At 43.2% G+C, this 26,789-nt stretch overlaps 1 long non-coding RNA gene across 1 annotated transcript in view; it reads right to left on the bottom strand.

The window, feature by feature from the left end:
* The window catches only part of LOC132406529 (uncharacterized), a 48,965-nt gene that overhangs the window by 3,968 nt on the left and 18,208 nt on the right, over positions 1-26,789 (bottom strand). The window contains exons 3-5 of the long non-coding RNA XR_009516189.1: positions 11,363-11,439; positions 7,889-10,347; positions 4,103-4,276 (exon numbers count right to left, since the gene is read on the bottom strand). This is a non-coding gene — a long non-coding RNA (uncharacterized LOC132406529). The remainder of the gene's footprint in view (positions 1-4,102; positions 4,277-7,888; positions 10,348-11,362; positions 11,440-26,789) is intronic.

Below are 26,789 nucleotides of genomic sequence, written 5' to 3'. Positions count from 1 at the left end.
ACATCAACCATAGTGCAGAAGACAACAAACTGTGCAAATGCAAATATAAATAAATAGCAATAAATAACGAGAACATGAGATATTGAGATAAAAAGTCCCTCAAGTGAGACCATCAGATGTGGGAACACCAGAAATAGTGTTATGAGGGATGAACAGACCTGATGGACAATGGGGTGAAGGGTTAACCATCCCCCCCCCCGAGAAACACAAACTATTACTGTTGCCATGCTGACCATGAGAAAGAGACAAAAAACAGGCGAGAATATCTGCGACAGATAAGAGAGAGGGGGAAATTGCTGATTAACCATATTGTGACTGCTTTTTGAATAATTTACTGTTTCGCTGCAAGGACAATAGTTTGCTCATAAACATTCCTCAGTGGACTGAAGGAGTGGCCTTATTTGATGGACACAGTCATTCAGGAGTGATGGATAGCTGAGTCCCCGATAGTAGGGATAAAAAGACAGATCTGGAGAGACACCCTCCAGACACGCCAGTGGACACTGATTGTGGTGAACTCTGTGCCTGTCGGGACACGCCCCTGCTGACTGCTCCTGTGGCTCCTCCCACAGGCCCCTGTATAAAGGAGATCTGCGGCCTGATGCTCGGCCTCAGTCTCCAAGACATTGTATGATAGACACTCACTCCTGGTTCCTTCTTCCAGTCAATAAAAGCCGATATCTCGCCTTACGTCTCAGTGTGAGTTATTGATGGTGCATCACTGATTGAGTGTTGGAACTCACAAGAAAGATGGGGGCTTCGGAGACCGAACCAGGAGATCGGTCAGTAAAACTCACAGTGTTAAAGCAGGGCCAGTGGGGACTTGTGTGTGTGTGTCCACTCATGCCAGAGTGATGAGTCCACCACAGAAGAACGGTCTAGCAGAAGGACGGAGAGGTCATAACTGAATGACCACACCGATACGACTGATTAAGAAAGCAAAGGAAGGTTTGCCTGACTGTAGCTGTTACATCTCGCTCGCTCTCTCTCTCTCTCTCTCCAACGATTACAATACAACAACCATAACTATATCAGCACTCATGAACTGAACTGAACCTTATACTTTTCTATGACAATTTATTTACCCCTAGACATCGATAGAGCTTGTTTATTATTATTCCTACACTTTTAGGTTTATTACTGCTAACTTGTTTTATATGTATATTTGCATTAGTTGAGGGTAGAAAATGTTCTTGAATCTGGTGGTGTGAGTCCTGAGGCTCTTGTACCTTTAGCCTGATGGGAGCAGCGAGAAAAGAGCATGGCCTGGGTGGTGAGGATCTTTGATGATGGATGCTGCTCTTCCACAAGAGTATTTCATGTGGATATTCTCAGTGGCTTTACTGTGATGTAATGGGCCGAATCCATTACCTTTGGCAGGATTTTCCATTCAAAGACATTGGTGTTCCCATCCCAGGCTGTGATGCAGCCAGTCAATACACTCTCCACTACACATCTATAGAAGTTTGTCAAAGTTTTAGATGTCATGCCAAATTTCTACAGACTCCTAAGGAAGTAGAGGTACTGTTATGCTTTCTTTGCAATTGCACTTACGTGCATTGAGAAGAGGTTGTGTTTAAGAGAGATTGTAAAAGAGAGTCTGTGTAAATGTATCTGTGAGAGAGAAGATAAGTGAACAAAGAAGGTGTGAAGAGTGTGACTGTGTAAGGGAGAACGTGTGTATAAAGGGGTTGGTTGGTATGTGTTTTTATGTGTGTGTGAGAGTGTAGTAGAATCTGTATACCTCTGAGAGAGAAAGGATGTATGTAACTGCATGAGTAAGAGAAGACTTCAGTCTGAGAGACTGAGATGTGTGTGCATCAGCAAAGGTGTGTGAAAGGGAGGTGGTGACAGAGAGGGGATACAGCTTGCTAGTGTGTGTGTGTGCGTTTGTTTGTGTTAGCAAGCGCATGGGACTGTGGGAGAGGTATTGAGAATGGAGTGTGCATGAAAAGAGTAATGTAGGGATATATATCTGTGTACCTGCATATGAGAAAGAGGGTACAACATGTCTGTGACAGAGAGGGAAGGTTTGTATGTATGAGTGTCAGCATTGTCTTTGTGGTTTTATGCGTGTGGGGACAAAGCCTATGGGAGAGACCTGGTGAGCATATGTGACCAAGTATGTTCATCTTCTACTTGAGTGCATAGTGTTTCATCGCTCGTCTAGTCATGACTTTGTAGCTAAGCATAGCTCAGACACCATCTATAATTCACTGATGACACCACTGTTGCTGGTAGAACCTCAGGTGGCGATGAGGTAGCATACAGGAGTGAGAAGTATCGGCTGGTTGAGTGGTGTCACAACAATCGTGCACTCAAGGTCAGCAAGACCAAGCAATTGATTGCGGACTTCAGCAAGGGTGCATGTGTCAGAGAGTGCTTGTGCAAAGTTGTGTCTGTCCATGGGTGTGCAAGAGAGAAAATGGTGTGTGTGTGTGTGTGTGTGTGTGTGTGTGTGTGTGTGTGTGTGTGTGTGTATGAAGACGGCTGTGCGAGAATACAGTATATTAGTATTTGTATGGAGGGCATATGTAGGTATTTCTTTTTGAATATCAGAGAGAAAGAGGCCTGTTAATCTTCCTGCGTCTTTAACCTTTAAAGGCATTCCATCACCATGCACACTGTCTCTCAGTTCACCGTTCACCTGCTTCCACAGCTTGGTATGTAATTGCTCAGCAGTTAATGCCTTGACAAACTGAAGGCACTGAGCCTGTGGGATGAGCGAGGTTCAGACCTCCCAGAATGACTATGTGGGTCCAGAAAAAAGACATGCATTTCTGTCAGTGCTTTCATGGCCTTGGGATCATGCAAAATGCTTTACAGTGAACAAAGTAAATATTTTGAAGTGCATCGCACTTGTGGGGAAGTATGTGCACTTAGCAAGCTCCAGTCATCAACAATCATTCCGATAAGCTCTTTCAGTAACGTTAGCTGAGGAATAGATATGGTTTCACTGGAGATAACCCCACTGTCCTGCTTCAAAACAAAACCTCCTCAGTGGGTAGAAAGAGACTTGGATTAAGAACTCAATGGAAAGGCAGTATGTCTGACAATGTGGGTCCCCTCCAGTCATGCACTGGCAAGATGTTTGCTGCAGCAGCAGAAGACCACAAACATGCACCTTGCACAGCCTCTATTTTCTGAGGAGGCTGAAGAGAGCTGATCTACGCACAGCAAAACTCATAATCTTCTACAGATGTGCAGTGCAGAGCATCCTAACATGCTCTGTGTGGCTGGGAAACTACTCTGCAGTGGACAAGAGGGCTCTACGACAGACGGGTAGTTAAAGCTGTCCAACACATCACCGGCACCAGCCTACCCACCATCAAGGATATATCTCCACACACTTTATTAGGTACCCATGTGCACCTGCTCATTAATGCAAATATCTAATCAGCCAATCATGTGGCAGCAACTCAATGCATTGAAGCATGTGGACATGGTCAAGAGGTTAATTTATTCAGACTAAATATAAGAAAGGGGAAGAGATGTGTTCTCCGTGACTTTGACGTGGAATGGTTGTTGGTGACAGACGGAGTGGTTTGAGTATGTCAGAAACTGCTGATCTTCTGAGATTTTCATGCACAACAGTCTCTAAAGTTTACAGAGAATGATGTGAAACAACAGAAACAAAATCAGCGAGCAGCAGTTCTGAGGTCAAAAATGCTTTGTTAATGAGAGAGCTCAGAGGAGAATGACCCAGACTGGTTCAAGAAGGCAGGAAGGTGACGTGTGTTATAAAGTTGTGTGCAGATAGCAGCTCTGAACGCACAACACATTGAACCTTGAAGTGGATAGGCTGCAGCAGCAGAAAACCACAGACATACACTCAGTGGCCACTTTATTAGCCAATAATGTAGCCACTGAATGTATACAAAACGTTACCAGAAAAAGCCAGCGATATCACGAGAGACCCCAACCATCCTGCGAATGGACTGTTTGTCCCATTCTTCCTCCAAGGCGTGAAGCAGATTAACCCTTTAATCCACCCGTCACCACCACGTTTCAACACCTAGCATCACTTTATGTATGAACAATCAGTCTGTGTACATAACTTGTACATTGTGTTTTATAGGGTTGCTTTTATATTTATACTTACTGTGTTTTTTTGTTTCTTTTTACTGTGTTCTTCATGCTTTTTATTCAGTGCTGCTTCAGATCCAGGGTAACAACCATTTTGTTTTCCTTTATACTCCTGCACTGAAGAGCGACAATAAGCCTCCTTAATTCACAAGCTGGGTCCAGAGTATGACTTGAACCTGGAATCTGTTTGCTGAGGAGAGGGGGATCACACGGTGAGTCATCATACAATTATTACATTGTTTGCATAATAATGTACTGGATGTGTGAATACTTTCTTCCTGACTGAATACGGAGATGATCAATGCCAGTCCCCGCCACAGACTCCATTCCACAGACCCCAACTCCTTTCCTTCGCTGGAAACCGTGTGAGATTAAATCAGTTTGTTTGGAGTCCTGGAGTTAGGCGGCAGAGTGACACAGTAGTAGAGCTGCTGACTCGTAGCTCCAGCAAATTGGGTTTAGCCTTGACCTTGGGTGCTGTCTGCGCAGAGTCTGCACGTTTCCCTCCATGCTCCAGTTTCAACCCATTTCCGATGGCGTGTGAGTTATTAGGATAATTGCCCATTGAAAGTGCTTCCACTTCTGAGACTGATACAATCTGGAGCGGGATGCAATTCAAGCAGCCAGCAGCATACTGGTTAGCACATCAATTTTCAGTAACAGTGACACAGGTTCAATCCCTGCCGCTGCCCTGCCTGTATGGAGTTTGTATATTCTTCCCTCTCCCCTGTGACCTCATGGGTTTCCTCCTACAAAGAGTTGGTCAATGTAAATCGTGTCCTGATTAAATCGGGGTTGCTGGGCAGTGCGGCTCAAAGAGCCTGAAGGGTCTAGTCCTCACTGTATCTCAATAAAATTAAAAAATTAAATTCAATTTTAAAAGTCAATTGGGATGTGAGGAAAATTGATCGGAACCAACTTTAGTGTGAGCTTTGATGAACAGGTCAGCTCCAGCACATGGTCCACCAATATCCTCCTCCTGCCCCTGCCCCAGCTCATCAGTTGGTGGAAACCTCGACCCCTGCCTCCCCTCTCATTATCGCTAACCTCCTTGCCCTGGACAACACTTTGCTCCAAGGTAACCCAAAGTACCATGGCACTTAAATTGCTCTGTCTCACTGTGCTTGATGCTCCTAGTTTAAGTTAGGCCTTGATTTCAAAACCTTCATTCTTGTTTTCAAACAACTCCCTGTTGACTCCTGTCCTGATCTATTGGACCTTTCCACGTTTAAATTCAAGTTTATTTTTGTTGAACTCTACATACATACAACCAAATGAAACACTTCCAGATCCACAGCCTTGCATTCAGCTGCAAAGCTTGAATTCCAGATTACTGAAGGAAAGCGTTGGCCTTCAAGTTAACATCTTAAATGGGGAAAGACTGACCTCAATATCGTAAGGGAGGACCTGGTGAAAGTAGATTGGGAGCAGATACTTGTGAGTAAAGTATCAGCTGAGAAATGGGAGCTGTTTGAAAAGAGAATCAGTAAGAATTCACTACCAGCATTTTCCAGTAGAGGTGAAAGACAAAGGTAGCAAGATTAGGGAACTTTTGAATGTTTGATCGGGGAAAAAGGAGGCCCATGGAAGAGGTAGGCATCTCTTGAAAAATATAGAATGTATGACAGAGAATTTCAGGAAGAAAGGAATTATGGATTATCAGTGGTAAGTAAGATTAATGGGAATTCCAAGGCATTCTATAAGTATATCAGGAACAAGAGGATAATCAGGAGACTAAAGAGGTAATCTGTGTGTGGGACCAGGTGATGCAGGCAAGATCCTAAGTGGATACTTCTCATCTGTATTCACCAGCAAGAAGGTTGTGGAAGATGGTGAGTTCAAGGAGGGACACTTGGAGAATCTGGAGCAAGAACTAGCTGGGGCCCTGACAGAAATGTCTACATCTTCACCAGCAACAAGCAAGGGCCCGAAGACTGAGAATAGCTATAGAATAGCTGAGAATAGTTGTTCCTTTATTTAAGAAGATCAGCAGGGTTAATCAGATAACTACAGGCCTCAGTAGCAGGAAAATTAATGGAAAAAACCTAAAGGGATTAGCCTAACCTAATGGATGGCCATTTGGAAAAGCAGGGATAGACAGCATGGCTTTGTGTAGGGGAAATCTCACAAATTTGAGTTGTTAAGTAGGTAAATAAGAAGATTAATGAAGGCATGATGTAGACATTGTCTAAATGGACTTTAATCAGGCATTTGACAAGGTCCCATGTGATAGACCAGTCCTGAAACTTAAGGCACATGGGGCCTAAGGGATATAGACCTACTGCAACCAAAAATTGTGTTGGTGATAGGAGGCAAAGGGTGGTGGGAGAAGGCTGATTGAAATCTATAACCAGTGGTGTACTGCAGGGATTGGTTCTGGGTTACTTGTTTATGATATAAAGGTGATCCCACCCTCCCAACATTAGGCATTTTGGATAACAAAATTTCACTATAACAGAATTCACAAATCACTACCAGTAAGTGTGATACTCAGAATAAGAATTCACTTTTATGAAACTTGTGTGAAAATAAGTAAAATACTTGTTCAGCTTCCATTTCTTGTCACATGTGCAGATAACACGGATCTGTATAATGGAAAATCACACTATAGACCATTATTTAAGAATTCAACTCCCATCCCCTCCTGTAATGCAGGGGTTGCCTTTATGGGATGTGTGTGTGTGTGTGTGCGTGTGTGTGTGTGTGTGTGTGTGTGTGTGTGTGTGTGTGTGTGTGTGTGTGTGTGTGTGTGTGTGTGTGTGTGTGTGTGTGTGTGTGTGTGTGTGTGTGTGTGTGTGTGTGTGTGTGTGTATGAGAGAGAGAGAGAGAGAGAAACTTAACAACTCATCTGCAGATGTCGAAGGTCTGTTTAGTAAGTTTGCAGATGACATGAAGTTTGGTGGAGTTGTCTAAGACCACAGCAGGAGATAGATCAGTTAGAAAGTTAGGTGCACCATTAGCAGGTGGAATTTAATCTTGTCAAGTGCAAGGTGATACCTTGTGGGAAGTGATAGAAGAGACACAGTAATTGATAGGGTTCGAAGGAATGTTGATGAACAGATGAGCTTGGGGTTCAAGTCCACAATTCCCTGGAAATGCTCACACAAATAGATAGTGGGTGAAGAAAGCATATGGTTTGCCTTCATAGAGAAAGGCATGAAACATTAAAGTTGTGATGTTATGTTGCAATTTTACAAAATATTTGTTTAGCCACAGTTGGATTACTGCACGCAGTGCTGAGTATTTCACGCGGTAAGGACGTGCTTGCGCTGGAGAGAGTGCAGAGGAGATTCACCAGCACGTTGCCTGGATTGGAGGACTTTAGTTATGGGAGATTGGATAGGCTGGGCTTGTTTTTCCTGGAGCGGAGGCTTAGGAGGTGACCTGACAGTTGTATATAAAATTATATGATACATAGAAAGGGTAAATAGTTAGAATTTTCCCCATATTAAGGGAATAAAAGATAAGAGATAATAAGTTTAAGGAAGAGTTTTAAAAGAGACCTGAGAGATAAGTGTACAACACAGTGTGTACTGATACATGAAACATGCTGCCAGACAAGATGGTGGAATTAGATACAATCGCTAAGTTGAAGAACATTTGAATAGGTACTTGAAAAGACAAGGAGTTGAAGGGTATGGTTGTAGTATGGACAATTGTGAATAGTGTAGATAGTCTAATAGGTTAGCATAGATGTGTTGGGATTTGTGTAAATAAATGCCTGATAGTCAGCAAAGACTTGGGCCAAAGAGCCTGTGTCTGAGCTGTAGGACCTTGTGACTCCATCAGTTGAGAACATTACCTCCACCTAACTTGCTCCCAAGTGTTGATGATACCACCTAAGCGGGTAGGATCACCGCAGTGCCTCCTTGTCATTAACGTGTGGGGCCTGATGCAAAGCACACTGGACTTTGTTCTCAGCATCTCACCACTCCATTGCTGTGCTGAATGGCCACTTCTGGTGTAGTGGACACATCAGTTCAAAGTCAAAGTCAAGTTATTATCCAAGTACGTATATGTCACAATATACCACCTTCAGATTCACTTTCTTGCAGGCAGCTACAGAAAAATAAAGAAATACAATATAATTTATGAAAAACTATATATAAATAAAGACTGACAAACGACCAATGCACGAAAGAAAACAAATAGTGCAAATACAAAAGATACTGATGTTACGTACCCTGTAACTGGGTGCCTTACCAGCATAGAAGTATCGGTTGGAGTCTGGTACTATTATCAAAACAGTGTTTATTAGTAAAATATACAAATCAATATCAACAATGCAAATATACAGATAATACACTTTAGCAATACTAAAACTAAAAGTGTGGGTATAATAATAATCAATAATAAACAAGCTCTATCAATGTCTAGGGGATAATGAATTGTCATATGTGAATATAAAGTTCAGTTCAGTTCATACAGGCTGAGGTAGTTGTTGGTCGATGTGTTGTAATTGTTGGAGAGAGAGAGAGAGAAAGAGTGAGCAAACAGTGACAGCAAGTCAAACCTTCCTTTACGTTCTTGATCCGTCGATGTGTTGTTGTGGCCATTCAGGTATGACCCCTCTCACCTTTAAAGCTAGACCGTTCTTCTATGGTGGACTTGTCACCCAGGCAAGGGTGGACACACACACGAGCCCCCACCGGCCTCCCTATAAACACTTTGAGTTAAAATTGACTGATCCTTCGTTCGGTCTCCGATGCCCCACACTTTCTCGTGGGTTCCAACATTTAAGCAGTGCTCACTAGTGTGTCTCTTGGTGCATCTGAGGGGTGTCTCCCCAGACCTCACTTTTATCCCCACTCACAGGGTCTCAGGTGTCAATCAGTTTTGAATGGCTTAGCCCATCAAACCAGCCCACTCCTGCTGTCCAATGAGGAATTTTAATGAACAGAATAATACCAAGTAAACAGCCCTCTCTGGAGCCATAAGTCTTACAAGAGTCATAATATGGTGGAACAAGTCTCTCTCCCCCGGTGTTATCTCTCCCTTGTCTGAAGCAAATGTTCTAGTCCCAGTATGTTTTTGTTCCATCTCTTTCTCTCTCATTAGCAGCCTAGCAACAGTAACGGTTTGTAATTCTCCCAGGGGAGGGGACATGGGCAACTCTGTACCCTTCTGCCCATCAGAGTTGTTCATCCTTCGTAACACTGAGAAAATGAGTTGTACAGTCCATGAACGTGACTCTAGGTTGTGGAGTAAGTTTGGAGTTCAGTGCCTGTCCTGCACGTAACTTCCAGCTTTTATCTCATACAAAGAAATCCAAGACATGCTGAGCTACAGAGGGCTGGAGATTCCCTTCCTCGGCTTCAAAGTAGTGACATGGGCATTATTTTTCCTGTGTTCATCTGAAGATGCAGACAGAGTCCTGTTTAAGAGTAACATTTTCAAAATACTGGAGGAACTCAGGTCCTGAAGAAGGGTCTTGGCCTGAAACGCTGACTGTTCATTCCCTTCCATAGATGCTGCCTGACCTGCAGAGTTCCTCTGCTATTTTATGTATGTTACTCTGGACTACTACAGTTAATCTTCCATCACTTACTTCCCCACACTTCTGTTTTCTTCCTGGAGCAAGGATATAGTTCCCCATCCTCCCCATAAAACAGACCCACATCAACAAGAGGCCACCACCAGGCAAATCTTGTCCCCTCCTCCCAGTATTCCAGAGGGACCATTCCTTCAAAGACAGTTGCCATGGCAGCGCTGCAGTTAGTGCAACGCTATTACAGCTCAGGGCGTTTGGAGCTTGGAGTTCACTTCCAGCACTGTTTAAGGAGTTTGTACATTTTCCCCATGATTGCATGGGTTTCCTCCCAGAATCCAAAGACATACCAGTTAATTGGTCATAGCAAATTGTCCCATGATTAGGCTAGGATTAAATAAGTGGGTGGCTCATTGGGCCATCAGGCCTGTCACATGTTGTACCTCTAAATAAAATAAAATAAAGAGTCCGTGGTCTGTCTTCCATTGCCACCGACTACTTCCCTTCCTGTGCGTCAGTGAGAGGTGTGACAGTTGCAAAGTTGTCCTGGCCACCTTCCAGAAACCAAAGGAGATGTCCCAGGCAAAGCAGCGATTCACTTGCACTTTGTTTCACTCTATGTCATTCAACGAGGTTTGTGGCAGAACTGGAATGGTTACATGAAATTGTAATGCTTCAGTTTTCCTCTCCTTGGGTGTTACTATGCCTGCTGGCCTTCTGGAAAATTGAGCAAAAAGCAATCTATTTGAGGAGTTGAGCAGATCAGCCACTACCTGTGCAGGGAAATGGACAATGAAATTTTTTAGTCAAGACCGTTGACCTGGACATTTTCTATGATCTGCATCTCTAGGTTCCAGCACGCTGTTTTTTAACTGCTCTCTAATTAGTCTCCATTGACTTACATCTTCTTCACACACATCAAATATGTTTAGCAAACATTCATATTTCTCTGAGAAGTCACAAACAGCATTTTAGCAATTGGATATGGTTGGATATTCCCCACCTCTTGCCCATCCCAACCCCGTGCTTCACTCCTTCCCCACTCCCTTCCCACTCCAAAACCCAACCACCCCATCCCCATCATTTCCCCATCCACTCCAACCTTTCTCCGCCCCTTCCCCAACTCAACCTCAATGTTGATCCCAACCCCATGCTCCACTCTTTCCCACTCCCTTCCCACTCCAACACCCATCCACCCCATCCCCATCATTTCCCCATCTACTCCACCCTTTCTCCACCTCTTCCCCACCTCATCTCCTATGCCTGTATCACCTTCACGCCATCATTCTGTCCCCACCCCCATCCCACCCCTATTCCCACTCTTTCTCCAATCACCCCATCCCCACCCTTTAAACCTCTTCCTACCCCATCCCCATCCCACATACCTCTTCCCCACACCATCCTACACATCCCTTCCCCACTCCCATCCTACAAACCCCTTCCCTACCCCTACCCCTCAAATTCCTTCCCCACCCCCATCCTGCACACCCCTTCCTCACCCCCATCCCACCCTGTAGTGTTTTATATTTCAGTAATATTTGAGTAATATTATAAATATTTTGTTTGATTCAGCTTTCTTTGTTTGCTTACATAATTTGTTTTGGGTTATATGTATGAAGTATGTGAATGGCATACGTTATTACGCCACTACGTCATATTTGTGAGTCTCACTCAGGGAAAGTGAAACTAAGCACGTGCATCCCAGCTCATGTATTTTTTTTATTAGTTTCGGGAGTTACAAATCTTAACAGTGGTAACTGTTAAATGAACCCAAGATGACTAACTCACCTGTTGAGGCGCAACACATTTTTTTCTTCAGAAGGGAAGCGAGATGTCCATGAATAAAAAAAAGGCTGAAAATTGACCTAATTCATGGGTTTATAAACAGGGTGTTAATAATAAATAAAAATTTCAGGTTACATCAGAAAAATAAGACATCTTTGATTGCACAACCAATAACTGAATGATGTATGTTGAACAAATTGAGCAGTATTTTGAAGCAAATGAAGTAGTCAATGAAAAACAAGTGTCAGTGTTGCTGAGTGCAATTAATGGAAGAGCACAGTTTCCTCAGAAGTTTAAGTGCTCCAACCAAACCAGCTGAAATGATTCCTGCTGATGTCAAGAGATGTATTGTAGGAAATTTTAAGCTGAACCATTGTAGATTGTAGAATATTTTAGATTTCGTAAGTGGAATAAAAAGGAAGGGGAGTCCACTTCATCTTAATTGAAGAAATTGTCTGAGCATTGTTATTTTGGTGATGGGTTTATCATTGCACCAAGTGATTGTTTAGTTTGCAGACTCTTACAAGAAAGCATTCAAAAATGGCTCTTAACTGAAGCCATCTCACATTTAAAAGAGTGTTTGAAATCATAGTATCAATAGAAACAGCAGCCAGAGATACAACTGAGTTTCAGTCAGGAATGAAAGTGAGTGTAAACAAAATTGCAACACCTAAACAGAAACCTGCCTGGCAAAACAAATGGTGTTACCTTTGTGGCAGAGGCTCACATACACCATACCAATACAGGTTTAAATGCAACAAAGTAGGACACAGACAAAGAGCATGTTGAGCAGACAAAAATAAATGGACTGGACACAGAAGAGAAAAAAATAAAAAGTCAAGCTACAGTTTCAAAAAGAACACTAATTTGCATGTTGTTGATGGAAAATCTGTTAATGATGACAGTAACACAGAAATGTATAGCTTTGAGATGTATAATGTGAAAACTAATGAGACTAGCAAGAGAAAATCTGCAAATACTGGAAATCTAAAGCAACATACACAAAATTCTGGAGGAACTCAGCAAGCCAGGTAGCATCTATGGTAAAGAATAAACAGTCAATATTTTGGGCCAAGATTCTTCATCAGAACTGGAAAGTAAGTACAGAAGTCTGAGTAAGAAGGGGGTAAGGGAAAGAGAAGTACAGATAGTTGAAACTAGGAGAGGGGGGCAGAGAGAAGTAAAGAGCTGGGAAGCTGATTGGTGAAAGAGATAAAAGGCTGAAGGGAAATCTGGTAGGAAAGGAGAGAAGACCATAGAAGAAAGGGAAGAGAGAGATGATAGACCCAACAAAGATTAGGAGACTCCTTCGTTGATCACCCTTGCTCTGTCTGCCACAAAAAGTGAGATTTCCCAGTGGTCACCCATTTCAATTCCATCTTCCATTCCCATTTCAACTTGGCAGTCCATGGCCTCCTCTGCTGTCACCATGAGGCCAGACTCAGATTGGAGGAGCAACACCTTATATTCCCTTTGGGTAGCCTCCAACATAATGGCATGAACATTGATTTCTCGAACTTATCCACTTCCTCTTCTTCATCATTCCTCATTCCTGTTTCCCTCTCTTCCCTTATCTCTTTACCTGTCCATCACCTCCCTCTGGTGCTCCTCCCCTTCCCTTTCTTCCATGGTCTTCTCCTATCAGATTCTCCCTTCTTCACCCCCTTTATCTCTTTCACCAATCAACTTCCCAGCTCTTTATTTCATCTGGTCCCCCTCTCCCGGTTTCACCTATCACCTGCCACTTTGCATTTCTTCCTCCCCTACCCCCACCTTCTTACTCTGACTTCTCCCCTTTACAGTCCTGATGAAAGGGTCCAGCTGGAAATGTCAACGGTTTACTCTTGTCCACAGATGCATCCTGACCTGCTGAGCTCCCCTAGTGTTGCATGTGTGTGTGTGTGTGTGTGTGTGTGTGTGTCTGTGTCTGTTGCAAGAGACAAGCAATATGGCTTACATCAGAAGTGAACTCCAAATTAATTAAAATAGAATTGGACACAGGCTTAACTGTTTACACCATTCCACAAAATAAGTTTGAATGGCATTTCAAGGATACTGAACTAAAGTCAAATGGACTAATTCCACTCCTATATCTAATGGTTTTATATTCTTCCAAATCAAATCAAAAATTTCTCTATGACACCAGAGATAATCGAAAAGGAAACCAGAGAATACCCAGTGTCTCAGGTCTACATGACAACCCAAAATGACTAAAATGTGCAGCAGAAATCCCAGTTTGCCAACTTTTACCAGTAATGAGATAAACTCGCTATTGATTGTGGGGGGGGAGGTTGACTAATGTGAGGATTGAGATTTGTTGTACCATCCAAGCTGAGAAGTATAGTGTGGGAGGAGCCACATGGCGGTCATCTAGAAGTAGTCAAAATTAAAGGGTTGGCTCAAAATTTTGTTTGGCGGCCTGGAATAGAGCACAGATCGATCAGCTTGCTATACACTGTGCGGGATGCCAACATGTCCAGAAGATGCCATGGACAGAGACTCTGCATCCCTGCGAATAGCCAGCATTGCCCTGGCAGAGGATTCATGTGGATTTTGCTGGGCCACTTATGGACACAAATTTCTTGGGAGTAGTGGATGCTGCTACAAAGTTGCCAGGTGCTTTCCCACTAGCTTCCACAACAGCCTCACACACTGCTGATGGGTTGAGAAACCTTTTCTCAAGGACTGGTGTTCCAGAACACTTAACCAGTGACAATGGACTACAATTTGTTATGGAACAGTTTCAGTCACTCCTAAAAAGGAATGGAAAAAGACATTACATCTGCACCCATTTTACACCCAGCTACAAATGACTCAGCAGAAATATTTGTCCAGAGTCTAAAGAACGGACTGTGAGCAATGTCAGCAGAACACATTGCACTGACTCTGAATCAGAAGCTCGCCAATTTCCTCCTTGCATATCACAATGCAGCAGACTCCACAACCAAAAACTCACCAGCCATGCTGTTCCTGGGCCATCCCTTGTCCTCACACTTGGATCTCCTCAAACCCAATCTCAGAAGGAGTATGCAGGACAAAGAGCTGAGACAAATTGAGGGCTACTCTAACAAGGAGGTTGATGTTTCACTCCTGGACAGGCTGTCCTGGTGAGGGACAACAGAGATGATCAAAAGTGGGTACGTGGGAGGATTAAGGACAGAACTAGACCACTCTCCTACACACTGAAGATTGTGCCTGATGTCATCTGGAGATCTGATGTCAACGAGCGGTTGAGGGGAACAGAGTCAATTGTTAGAGAGGAAAGGTGTCCATAGCGGTCAGAACCACTTCCTGTAGTCCCAAAGTCAACTCCTTAGAACCACCACGAGGAAAACCATGAACCTGAGATTGTTTCACAGCCACAAGTTTCACCGGGCAAGCAGAGTGACTCCCTTTGTCAAGAAAGACACTATCCCTCAAGAGTAAGAAATCCTCCACAGTGCTTAATTCTTCAGGCCCAAATGGAGCAACTTAAAATTTACTATTGAATAATATTGTAAATATATTGTTTGATTAAGCATTTTTTTGGTTTACATAATTCATTACAATTATATGTAAGAAGTATGTAAATGGCATTCGTCATCATGCCACTGCGTCATGTGTGCACAGTTCACTAAGGGAAAGTAAATCGAAGCTCATGCATTGATTAGTTTCTGGAGTTACAAAAAATAACACATCTCACCACTTTGCCACCCCCATACCCCCACTCTTCCCCATCCCATCCTCCCACCCCACCCCTCATCTCCCCACTCCTTCCCCATCCCCAGCATCCCACCCCTTCCCATCCCATCCTCCCACCCCACCCCGATCTCCTCACCCCTTCCCCGTCCCCAGCTCCCCACCTCTTCCATTCCATCCTCCTACCCCACCCCATCTCCCCACCCCTTCCCCATCCCTAGCTCCCCACCCCACCCCAATCTCCCCATCCCTTCCACCAGAGGAGGTGATGGATAGGTTAAGGACAGAGGGGAATCCAAAGCTTCTGATCCTTCTATGAAAATTTTGAGAGAGAGCGTGTACTTTAACTGGCAGATAGTGTGGAAAAAGGGTGGGGGGGATGAATTGCCAATACATTGAAGGCTACAGACCAAGTGCAGGTAAATGGGATTAGTACAGATGAGACACTTGATAGTTATTATGGATGTGGTGGGACAAAGGGTCTGTTCCTGTGTATGTGACTCTAATGTACATTAGAATATTAAACATAAGAACAGGATTAGGTCCTTCAGCCCATCAAGTTACTCCACCATTCAATCAAGGCTGATTTATTTTCCTACTCAATCCAATTCTCCAGCCTTCTCCCCCATAACCTTTGATGTCCTTATTAAATAAGAACATAAGAGTCTGAATCAGAATCACCATATGTCTTGAAATTTATGAACTTTGCAGCAGCAGTACAATGCAATACAGTCATAAGAAAAAACATGAATATATTATATATAAAGTAGTTAAATTGAACAAGTTGTGCAAAAATGGAAATTAAAATGTAATGAGGTAGTGTTCATGAGTTCAGTGTCCATTCAGAAATCAGATGGCAGATGGGAGGGAGCTGTTCTTGAATTGTTGAGTGTCTGGCTTCAGGTTTCTGTACCTCTTTCCTTATGGCAGCAATGAGAATATGGCATGTCCTGGGTGATGAGGGTCATTAATGATGGACGCTGCCTTTTTGAGGCATTCCTCCTTGAAGATGTCCTGAATACTATGGAGACTAGTGCCCAAGATGGAGATGACTAAGTTTACAACTTTCTGCAGCTTATTTTGATCCTGTGCAGTAGCCCCCCTGCCCCCACACCAGACAGAGATACAGCCAGTTAGAATACTCTCCATGGTACATCTGTAGAAATGTATGAGTGTTTAAGGGGACATACCAAACCTCCTCAAAATTCTAATGAAATGTAGCTGCTGCCATGCCTTCTTTGTAGCTGTGTCGATATGCTGGGACAAGGTTAGGTCCTCAGATATATTGATACCCAGGAACTTGAAATGATCAACCTCTGCTTTAAATATACCCAATCACTTGGCCTTCACAGCCATCTGTGGCAGTAGGTCAGAAAGCTCTCATGAATCTCACTAATTTCCAATACACTTTGCATGCTTCATCCTGCAAACAAACCCCTTCCACCATCACACATTAATCCTGTTACCAAAAGTCAAAGGGGAGCTTAAAACAAATACTATCAGGGTCCGTTGTATTATCAAATATATAAAAGTAACCATAATACTGCATTATTGAGCCAAATGGCACAGCTCAAACGTAAATCAGAGTTTAGGTCTCATCCAGAAAGGATAAATACAATTTAATCCCAGGGAAAGTGCTTTGCTGATTGGCTTGGTTTGATTTCCTTCCCGCCTACCCCACGTCTCTTTCTGCAATGACAAAAATAAAAACATATAATCAACCTTTTTTTTTTGACTCTGGCTTGGAATGCAATTGGTGACAGGAGGTGAGGTGGGAGGAGTGAAACATCCCAGATAATCTTGCCTGTGTAAATTGCGGTGTCTGTTGAAGGTCCTTTCCAGACATCTGTTTTCACTTATTGGCAGTGTTTAGATTAGCAGGTGACCGTGGGGCTGGCTCAAGGTAAAAATAAGGTGCAGAAGACATTATGCTTGCAGCATGCTGGGTAACACCCTTTCTGAACCATTTAAGGTGAATGCAAATGCTGCTCATTTCCCTCCACAATGATTTTTTTTCTATCCTTCCTTCTCTGCTACATACTGACGATAGAGGGGGCGGAGGGGTGTGAAGTATAGGTAGGACACGTCAAACGGGAAGAAATTTCTTGTTCTAATTACTGCTTGCAAGACAAAAAGATGGGGGTGGCAAAAAGCAGAAGAACAGTAAGAAAGAAGGAAAGTCTGATTTTACCTCGAGCTAGCCCTACAGACACCTGCTAATTTCAACACTGGTTAAATGAAAATATACACCTGGAAAGGACCTACATCAAATGGTACATTAGTAGGAACTAGGTCAACTAAATAATCAGTAGCCTGAAACCAATCCCTATTGCAAACTCCATTCCCCAAACACCGACCCATTTCATTCTCTACCATCTACCTGAAAGTACAATCTTGTTCCAGACTACATCTTGCTATCTTCTCTAAGAAGAAGGCAATTCCCACCTCTCTAATTCCTGAATCTGGCTCACCATCAGTTCATCAGCTGCTGCAACTGTCATCCTTGTCTTTATTATCTCTGGACTTCACACACTCCTCGATGGCCTCCCAAGTTCCACTCTTCAAAAATCTGTGATCATTGAAATCTCTTCTGCCTGTGTCCAAAAATGACATCTGCTCCTCACCCCTTCAGCTGACCAACTTCAGCTCCCAGTTAAGCAATTTGGGGCGGCACGATGGTGTAGTGGTTAGCACGACACCTCACAACACAGGTGACCCAGGTTCAGTTCCTGCCACTGCTTGTAAGGAGTTTATATGCTCTCCCCATGACAACATGGGCTTTCCTCTGGGTGCTCCAGCTTCTTACCACAGCCCAAAATGTACCAGCCAGGAGGTTAATTGGTTATTGTAAATTATCCCGTGATCAGGCTCAGATTAAATTGGGGGATTTCTGGGCAGTGTGGCTCAAAGCATCAGAAGGCCTATTCTGCACTGTATCTCAATAAGTAAATAAATTTAAAAAAACAGATTTCATGATTTTAAAACCCTCTTAATTTTCAGTCCTTGCATGGTCATGCCCCTCCCTCTCTTTATAACCCTCGGAGATCTGCATTCCTTTAATTACAGTCTCCTGATCGTTCCACCATAAATGTCGATAAATGCTACAGGCCCAACATGGCTCAGTGCAAAAGTATTAAGTGTTTAGATTACAGAGTGACTGTGGGGCAAAGGAATACCAGCCACTGAAAGTTGCACTAAAACAAAAATGAAGCATGCAAACTTATTTCTGCGGGGACAGAAATGAAAAGTGGGGAAGTTCTGCTCAACCTGTTCTGAACTTGGGTTACACTGCAGCTTTCCTATTTTCCTTTCTCGTCACCATAGTACACAAAGGATTCAAAGGATAAAGAATGTGCAAAGAAGATTAATAAGGATAATTCCATAAATGCTTGAGTATAAATGTCAGGTAAGATTGAACAGACAGCATGTCTTTTCTCAGGGGAAAGATAGTTGACGGGTGAGCTAATAGAAGTCTTTAAAATGATGAAGGGCTTTGTTAGAGGTGCTGTTTTCACTCATAAGGAAGAGCATAACCAGAGGCTAGCAAATACAGTCTGCTCCTTTGCTCTATGATTCTGTGACGAAATAACAGCACACATGAGAGTCCATATGAGGAAATTCCCCTTGCTTTACTACAAGTTCCTGCCACTTTGGTCAAGCAGTGAATGAAAGACTCCTTCTTGAGACACAGGCAGTCCCCGGGTTACATAAGGATGCTGCTCCTGAAAACTGTCTGTAACCCGATTATTCTGTAAGTCAGAGATATCCTTTTTTTATAGCTTCCCATACCATATCACTCTATAGTACACTTGTTTAAGTCTTTCATTCCATTAAATAATCAACCTAACACTACCCAAATTTAAACTTATGGAATAAATACTGATAAAGGGCCTTGGCTTGAAAAGTCAACTGTTTATTCTTCTCCAGAGATTCTGCCTGACCTGTTGAATTCCTCCATCACTTTGAAATGGGTAATTTAGTATTTACGTAATCTGCAGAATATCTGGTGTTCTGTGTCCAATCATGAGTGAATACCATGAAAGCTTTTAATATTTTTGTTAAGAATGTATGGAGGAATTTGCATAAGTCATGTCATTCGTAACCAGGGAGTCCCTGTATTCCACAAATTTTATCTGGGGAACAGGCCATTTATTCATGTCAACCATGGTACTAGCCAAGCTAGTTTTATTTACTTTGAATGTTATACATGGATAGGAAAAGGTAAGGACATGGATCAAAAGCTTTGGATCCATGTGCCCTTCTGTTTTCCTATCCATGTTTAAAGTTGAAAGTAAATTTCTTATTAAAGTATATATATCTTACCATATACTACTTAGAGATTCATTTTCTTGCAGGCATTTATAGGAAAAAATACAATAGAATTTTAAGAAAAACTCTACATAAGCAAAGACTGACAAATAGCCAATGTGCAAAAGAAGACAAACTGTGCAAATAAATAATAATATTGAGAAGATAACTTGCAAAGCATCCTTGAAAGTGAGTCCATCGGTTCAGAGTTGTGGTGGGAGAAATTATCCATTTCAGTTCAGGAGCCTGATGGTTGTAAGGTAATAAGTATTCCTGAACCTGGTGGTCTGGGACACAGGGTTCCCGAACCTCCTGCCTGACGACAACAGTGTGAAAAGGACACAAGTGGTTAAGGCTTTGAGCTAGCGATCTGAAGATCATTAGTTCGAGCCTCAGCTGAGGCAGCGTGTGAGTCCTTGAGCAAGGCACTTAACCACACACTGCTCCTGCACGATTATAGCCCAGTGGCAGCAGTTGGTGCAGTATGGACAAGTCTGATGTTCTGAAAGGACAGAGTTGGTCTCAGGATCAGATCAGATATTTGGATTGATTGATTAGATGGCAGGACAAGAAAGGAGAGAGAAGTTGTTCTTGCTGGAGGAAGCTTGAGTGGAGCATAATTGCCAGCATGAACTAGTTGGATATCTGACCTGCCTTTGTGCCACCCTTCCTATGTAACATTACTTAAGGAAACCCAATGATAAATTCCACATCTTCTGTACCAAGTAGGTAAGAACATGAGACACAGAAGTCAAAGTGGCTTTGGTTACTGATCAACACACACAAAATGCTGGAAGAATGCCAAGTAGCATCCATGTAAAAGAATACAGTTGACATTTCGGGCTGAGAATCTTCATCGGACAGGGGAAAAAAGTCAAGGAGTCAGAGTAAGAAAGTAGGGGGGAGGGGAGGAAAAACCACAAAATGATAGGTGAAACCAGGAGGAGGGGAGGGGTGAAGTAAAGAGCTGGGAAGTTGATTGGTGAAAGAGTTACAGGGCTGGAGAAGGGGGAATCTGACAGGAGAGGACAGAAGGCCATGGAAGAAAGAAAAAGGGGAGGAGCACCAGAGGAAGGTGATAAGGTGAGAGAGGGAAATGGGAATGGGGAATGGTGAAGGAGGGGGGCATTCCTGGAAGTTTGAGAAATCAAAATTCATGCCATCAGGCTGGAGGCTACCCAGATGGAATATGTGTTGTTCCTGATCACATGAGTGTGGCCTCATCACAGCAGTAAAGAAGGCCATGGTCTGACATTTCGGAATGGGTAGTGGAATTAAAATGGGTGGCGTTGGGAGATCTCGCTTTTTTTGGAGGACGGAGTGTAGGTGCTTGGCGAAGTGGTCTCCCAACCTGCTTCAGAGCTCACTGATATACAGGTCACACTGGGAGCACCGGATACAGTAGATGAACCCAACAGACTCACAGGTGAAGTGTCACCTCACGTGGAAGGACTTTCTTGGGGCCCTGAATGATAGTGAGGGAGGAGGTATAGAGGCAGATGTAGCACTTGTTCCACTTGCAAGTGTCAGGAGGGATATCAGTGTGAAAGGATGAACAGACAAGGAGGTCACGTAGGGACCAATCGCAGCAGAAAGCAGGAAGTTGGGGAGAGGGAAAGATGTACTTGGTGGTGGGATCCCATTGGAGAAGGCAGAGGCTATGGAGAATTATGTGTTGGACACAGAAGCCGGTGGGGTGGTAGGTGAGGACAAGAGGAACCTTATCCCTGGTGGGGCGGTGGGAGGATGCGGTGAGGGCAGACGTGAACGAAATGGAAGAGATGTGGTTGAGGGCAGCATTGATGGTGGAGGAAGGGAAGCCCCTTTCTTTGAAGAAGCAGAACCTCTCCTTAGTTCTTGTATGAAACATCTCATTCTGAGAGCAGGTGCAGTGGAGACGGAGGAATTGAGATAAGGGGATGGTGTTTTTACAAGTAACAGGGTGGGAAGAGGTATAGTCCAGGTAGCTGTGAGAGTCAGTGGGTTTGAAATAGATATCAGTAGATAAGCTGTCTCCAGAGATAGAGACAGTGAGATTGAGAAAGAAAAGGGAGATGTTAGTAATGGATCAAGTAAATTTTGAGGGCGGGTGGAAGTTGGAGGCAAAGGATGAAGTCAACAAGCTTCTCATGGATGCAGGAAGCAGCACCAATACAATCGTCGATATAGTGTAGGAAAAGTTGGGGAGTGATACCAGTGTAGGTTTGGAAAACAGACTGTTCTACATAGCGGACAAACAAGCAGGCATAGCTGGGACCAATGTGAGTGCACATGGCTACACTCTTTATTCGAAGAAAATGGGAGGAGCCAAAGGAGAAATTATTAAGAGTGAGGACAAGTTCTGCCAGACGGAGGAGAGTGGTGGTGGAGGGGAACTGGTTGGGTCTGGTGTCCAGAAAGAAACAGAGAACTTCGAGGCCTTCCTGGTGGAGGATAGAAGTGTACAGGGACTGGACATCTATAGTGAGAATAAGATGATCTGGGTCAGGGAACTTGAAATCATTGAAAAGATCAAGTGTCCTGGCCTGCTGAGTTCCTGTGTGTTGCTTGGGTTTCCAGCATCTGCAGATTTTCTCTCGTTTGTGATTGGTTACTGATCAGTTTCCTTCCACGCATGTTTGTTGTGTAGCAGGTGAAGCGGGGATTAAGTTTCATCATGTGCTGACAGAATTACCAGATAACCATCAGGAACGAGCTGGCAGAAGTGTGATAGAGGCAGACACAATAACAACACTTAAAAGGGACATGGACAGATATCTGGAGAGGGAAGGAGGAGAGAAATTTAGATCTAATGTAGGCAAATAAACCAACAGTTGGCACGGACAGGTTTAGTCAAGGAGTCCACTTCTATTTTTATTTATTTAGAGATATAGCAGGGTCACAGACCCTTCTGGCCATCGAGCCCATGCTGCCAAATTACAGCCATGTGACTAATTAACCTACTAGCCCAAGGGCTTTTGGACTGTGGGAGGAAAGTGGAACACCTAGAGGAAACCCACGTGGTCACGAGGAGAATGTAGAATCTACAGTGGCAGGAAGTGAACCCAAGAGGCTAGTGCTTTAATAGCATTACGCTAGCCACTTCACTACCTTGTCACCCAATTACTGGACTGGTTTGCTGCGCAGCTCGAATACTCACCCAAATTAATCATAGACAAGGAATAAAACTATGTGCAAAATAATCTTTATTTATCAGTGAAGCTTATTATCGTACAGCGAATTTCTGAACATAGTCAAAGCCAGTAGAATGGCTTTGTGAGTGCCTTTACTTGTGGAAGTGGCTTATATCATGTTTGGTGGAAACCACTTTATGAAGCATTGTGAAGGACCAATAGTTCTTCATATGTTGCCACAAATTATAGAATGCAGATGCTTGCAGAAGTTGCTGGTTCCACAGTGGAAGCTGCTGTTAAAAATGTTGTTTGTACATCACAAGTTATGTATAAATTACTTGCGTAGGTGGCTGTGGGATTGCTTTGAGTCCTTGGAATGAATATACCACAGTTGTTACAAACTTTATAAAACAGTCATGGACAAGTGTATCCCCACAAAATCATTCACTCTTCCCTTACCACAAACTCCCTCGACTGCAATGACCCCGTGAATTCAGTCTCTGAGTTTGACATGAGAACATCCTTCAGGAGGGTGAACCCTTGGACAGCATCCAGCTCAATGGGATACCTGGCTAAGTGCTAAAGACCTGAGCTGATTAACTGCCTGGAGCATTCTTAACCTCTTAATTTGTCAGTCTCGCTCAAGCAGGCCTCAATCATACTGGTGCCTAGGAAGAACCTGGTAATCTGCCTCAATGACAATCACTCTGCAGCAATTACATCCTCTGTGACGAAGTGCTTTGAGAGGTTGGTGATGAAACCTATCAGTGCCTGAGAAACAACTTGGATCTACTCGAATTTGTCTACCATCACAACAGGGCAACAGCAAATGCTGTTTTATTGGTTCTTCACTCAAGCCTGGAACACCTGGATAGTCCAGATGCATACTAAGGGTGCTCCCCATTGACTACAGCTCTGCATTCAATACTATCATCCCCTCAAAACAAATCAATAAGTTTCAAGACCTTGGCCTCAACGTGCAATTGTTCAACTGGATCCTCAATTTCCTCACTTGCAGACCCCAGTCAGTTCAGATTGGCGACAACATCTCTTCTACAATCTCTGCCAGCACAGGGGTACCACATGAGCTGTTTGCTTGGCTCCCTACTCTACTTGTTTTATGCCTATGACTGTTTGACTAAGCACAGCTCTAATGCTATATTTATATTTTCTGATATCACTAGTCAATGCCAAATCAAAGGTGGTGACGAATCAGTGTATAGGAGGAAGACTAAAAATCCGGCAGAGTGGTGCCACAACAATATCCTCTCACTCAATGTCAGCAAGACCAAGGAGCTAATTATTGACTTCAGGAAGAGGAAACAGAGGTCCAAGAGCCAGTGGGGGGTGGCGGGAGGGGAAATCAAAGCTGGAGAGGGTCATCCACTTTGAATTCCTCAGTGCTATCATTTTAGAGCACCTGTCTTAAGAACAAATATAAAGAAAGTACAACAGCGTCTCTGCTTCCTTCAAAGTTTGCATAGATTTGTCATGACATCTAATATTTTGACAAAATTCTGAAGATGTGTAGTGGTTCCATCACAGACTAGCATGGAAACACCAATGGCCTGAATGCCTTAATGGAAATGCCTACAAAAAGAAGTGGGTACAGCCCAGTCCATTACAGGTAAAGCACTCCCCAACATTAAGCCCATCTACACAGTGCAGTTGCAGCATCCATCATCTGGGAACCCCACCACCCAGGTCGTGTTCCCTTCTCAGTCCTGCCATCAGGAAGGTGTTACAGAAGCCTCAGAACTCACACCAGCAGCTTCAGAAACAGTTATTACCCCCTTAAGCATCGGGCTCTTGAACCCGATAACTTCACTTGCCTTATTACTGAACTGTTCTCCCAACCTGTGGACTCACTTTCAAGAACTCTTCATCTCATGTTCTCAATATTTATTGCTTTTTTTTTCTCTTTTGTATTTGCACAATTTGTTGTCTTTTGTACATTGTTTTTTTTTTGTCCATCCTGTTGGGTGCAGACGTTTATTGATTCTATAATGGTTCTTGAATTTACTGCGACTATCTGCAAGAAGACGAATCTTTCAGGATTATACATGGTGATACATATGTACTTAGATAATGAATTTACTTTGAACTTAAGAACCATTAGCTATCCTTCGGTACCTTTGTAAGAGTGTCAGAGAATGTTTGGAAACAGCCGCTTAAGTTCTGGTTAATGAAATTATGACATTTGTAGTCCATGACTTAATCTGAATTCCTAAAGTGGACTTTGCCCCCTCCAATCCAGGTAATTTGTGGAATGCTTCAAGAGATCTAGCAAACCATACGATTGTGTACGATGAAGCAAATAGATCTGCCCTAGTATTAGATTTCCAGGTAAGAAAAAATGTATTTTACAATATAGGTTCCCCCACTATCAGAAGGTAGAGTGTTCCTATGAAACCGTTTGTAAGCCAAAATGTCGTAAAGCGAAGAAGCAATTACCATTAATTTATATTGGAAAAATTTTTCAGCGTTCCCAGACCCAAAAAATAACCTACCAAATCATACCAAATAACACATAAACCTAAAATAACACAAACATATAGTAAAAGCAGGAATGATATGATAAATATACAGCCTATATAAAGTAGAAATATTGTATGTACAGTGTAGTTTTACTTATCAGAATCAGGAAGACAGCGAGCCAAAATCGATTTGAAGAAAAAAAATTCGGCACGTACACAACTGCTTGCACAAGGCTTCACGGTCATGGTAGTCTTTCTCAGGGTAAACACACGTATAAAGCGTGCGTCATTTTTTCGTAAAAGCGAAAATCCTCTTTGGTTAGTGAAAGCAGGTACTAATGTAGGTCCTTCGTAACAGCGAGCTGTCAAAAAGCTCAAAAACTGGGGGCCACCTGTATATTGAAATGACTGAGACTAATAAACCAGAAAAGATTAGAGTTAACATTCCAGGTATCAGAAATGGAAAGAGTGATGATGTTGGCCTGGAAAGTCTTGCTACAGTCTGTGTTGGTAGAGCAGCGTCTGTTGTGCGGTGAGGTGATGCTGGAGAGTCCTCTCCAGGGTGCAGGCCTGGGCAAGGTTGTATGGAAGACTGGCAGATGCCCAAGCAGCAAGTCTCCCCTCTCCACGCCACCGATGTTGTCCAAGGGCCGATACAGCTTGGCACCAGTGTCGTTGCAGGAGTTGCCAGAGTGATGTTGAAGGCAACGTCGGACTGCCTTAGGGACTCCAGCTCCGGATTTGTCCTCAGGGTTACTCCCGAAGCCTTTCCCCTAAGTGGGCATGGCTGCAAGGCAGCGGAGATTTGAAATCAGTTTTCCCTTTCTTAGATGGACTGCCTTCCCAGGCTGATGAGCTCTATCTACCCGAAGCTCTGGTCTTCAGGCACTGGGACCCACCTTCGCCCCTTCTCCTGTCAGTAAGAACAGTTCCACCGGGCTTAGAGGCTAAGCCACATGAGAAGGCCAGGAGTTGGACTTGGTTGTCAGAGGCTATTTGAGGCGGATGCCGTGAGGATCACTTTTAGGTAGTGGGAGCTTGTCCTCACTACCACTCTCTGGCTTGACAATCTTGCAAGAGTGACACTACATCATAAAGCCCTTGAGTAATACCTTGGGGATCAAATTAGATACAGCATGCGCACATTGCATTCTAACTAATAATTAAATTTGAAACCTTGTGTAGGGAAACTCTGTTGATACATTCTTGACAGAAAGATTTACAGATAACTACAGTTTTGTATTTATCACTCCGTAGAAGGTGATATATTTGCTTTTTTTTTTGTGTTCAGCCTGAAGGCAACTGCTGCAATGTGAAGAATAGTTGGCTTGAGAGACACAAAGCTGCTGAGCTCTCCAAAGTCAGGTAAGAACTGTTGAATGGGTAATGCTTCGCTGCACAGTCCCCTTGCTCGCCCTTCTGTTTCTTGCTTCACCATTAATGCGAGGCAAACGAGGATAATGCAGCCAAAATGGCCCAAGTGTTAGGAGTACTGTTGACATAATAATACAAGGATATTTCGGTGAATTCAATCACAAACAAGAAAAAATCTGCAAATGCTTGAAATCCAAGCAACACACACAAAAATGCTGGGGGATCTTAGAAAAGAGTATTGTCAACGTTTCAGGCCGAAACCTTTCGACTGGATTTAGTGTATTTTCAGCTTGGTTCAAGAGCAACATCACATTTACCATTAATCCTGATGTGCTGAATTTAAACCAGTGAGTCACTAACTTCGATAGGCAGAAAGACAAGATTAAAGTTGGCTTAGAGATGTTCTCTAAATCAACTGACCCATGAAGTCAAGTGCACTAGAATTTTATCACAGTTGACCAGAAAAACGTCCCACGTCGG

The sequence above is a fragment of the Hypanus sabinus genome, chromosome 16 (assembly GCF_030144855.1).
Source record: "Hypanus sabinus isolate sHypSab1 chromosome 16, sHypSab1.hap1, whole genome shotgun sequence".
Classification (NCBI taxonomy): Eukaryota; Metazoa; Chordata; class Chondrichthyes; order Myliobatiformes; family Dasyatidae; genus Hypanus; species Hypanus sabinus.
Note: the sequence above shows the minus strand (reverse complement) of the source record. Positions and strands in the feature narration are given on the sequence as shown.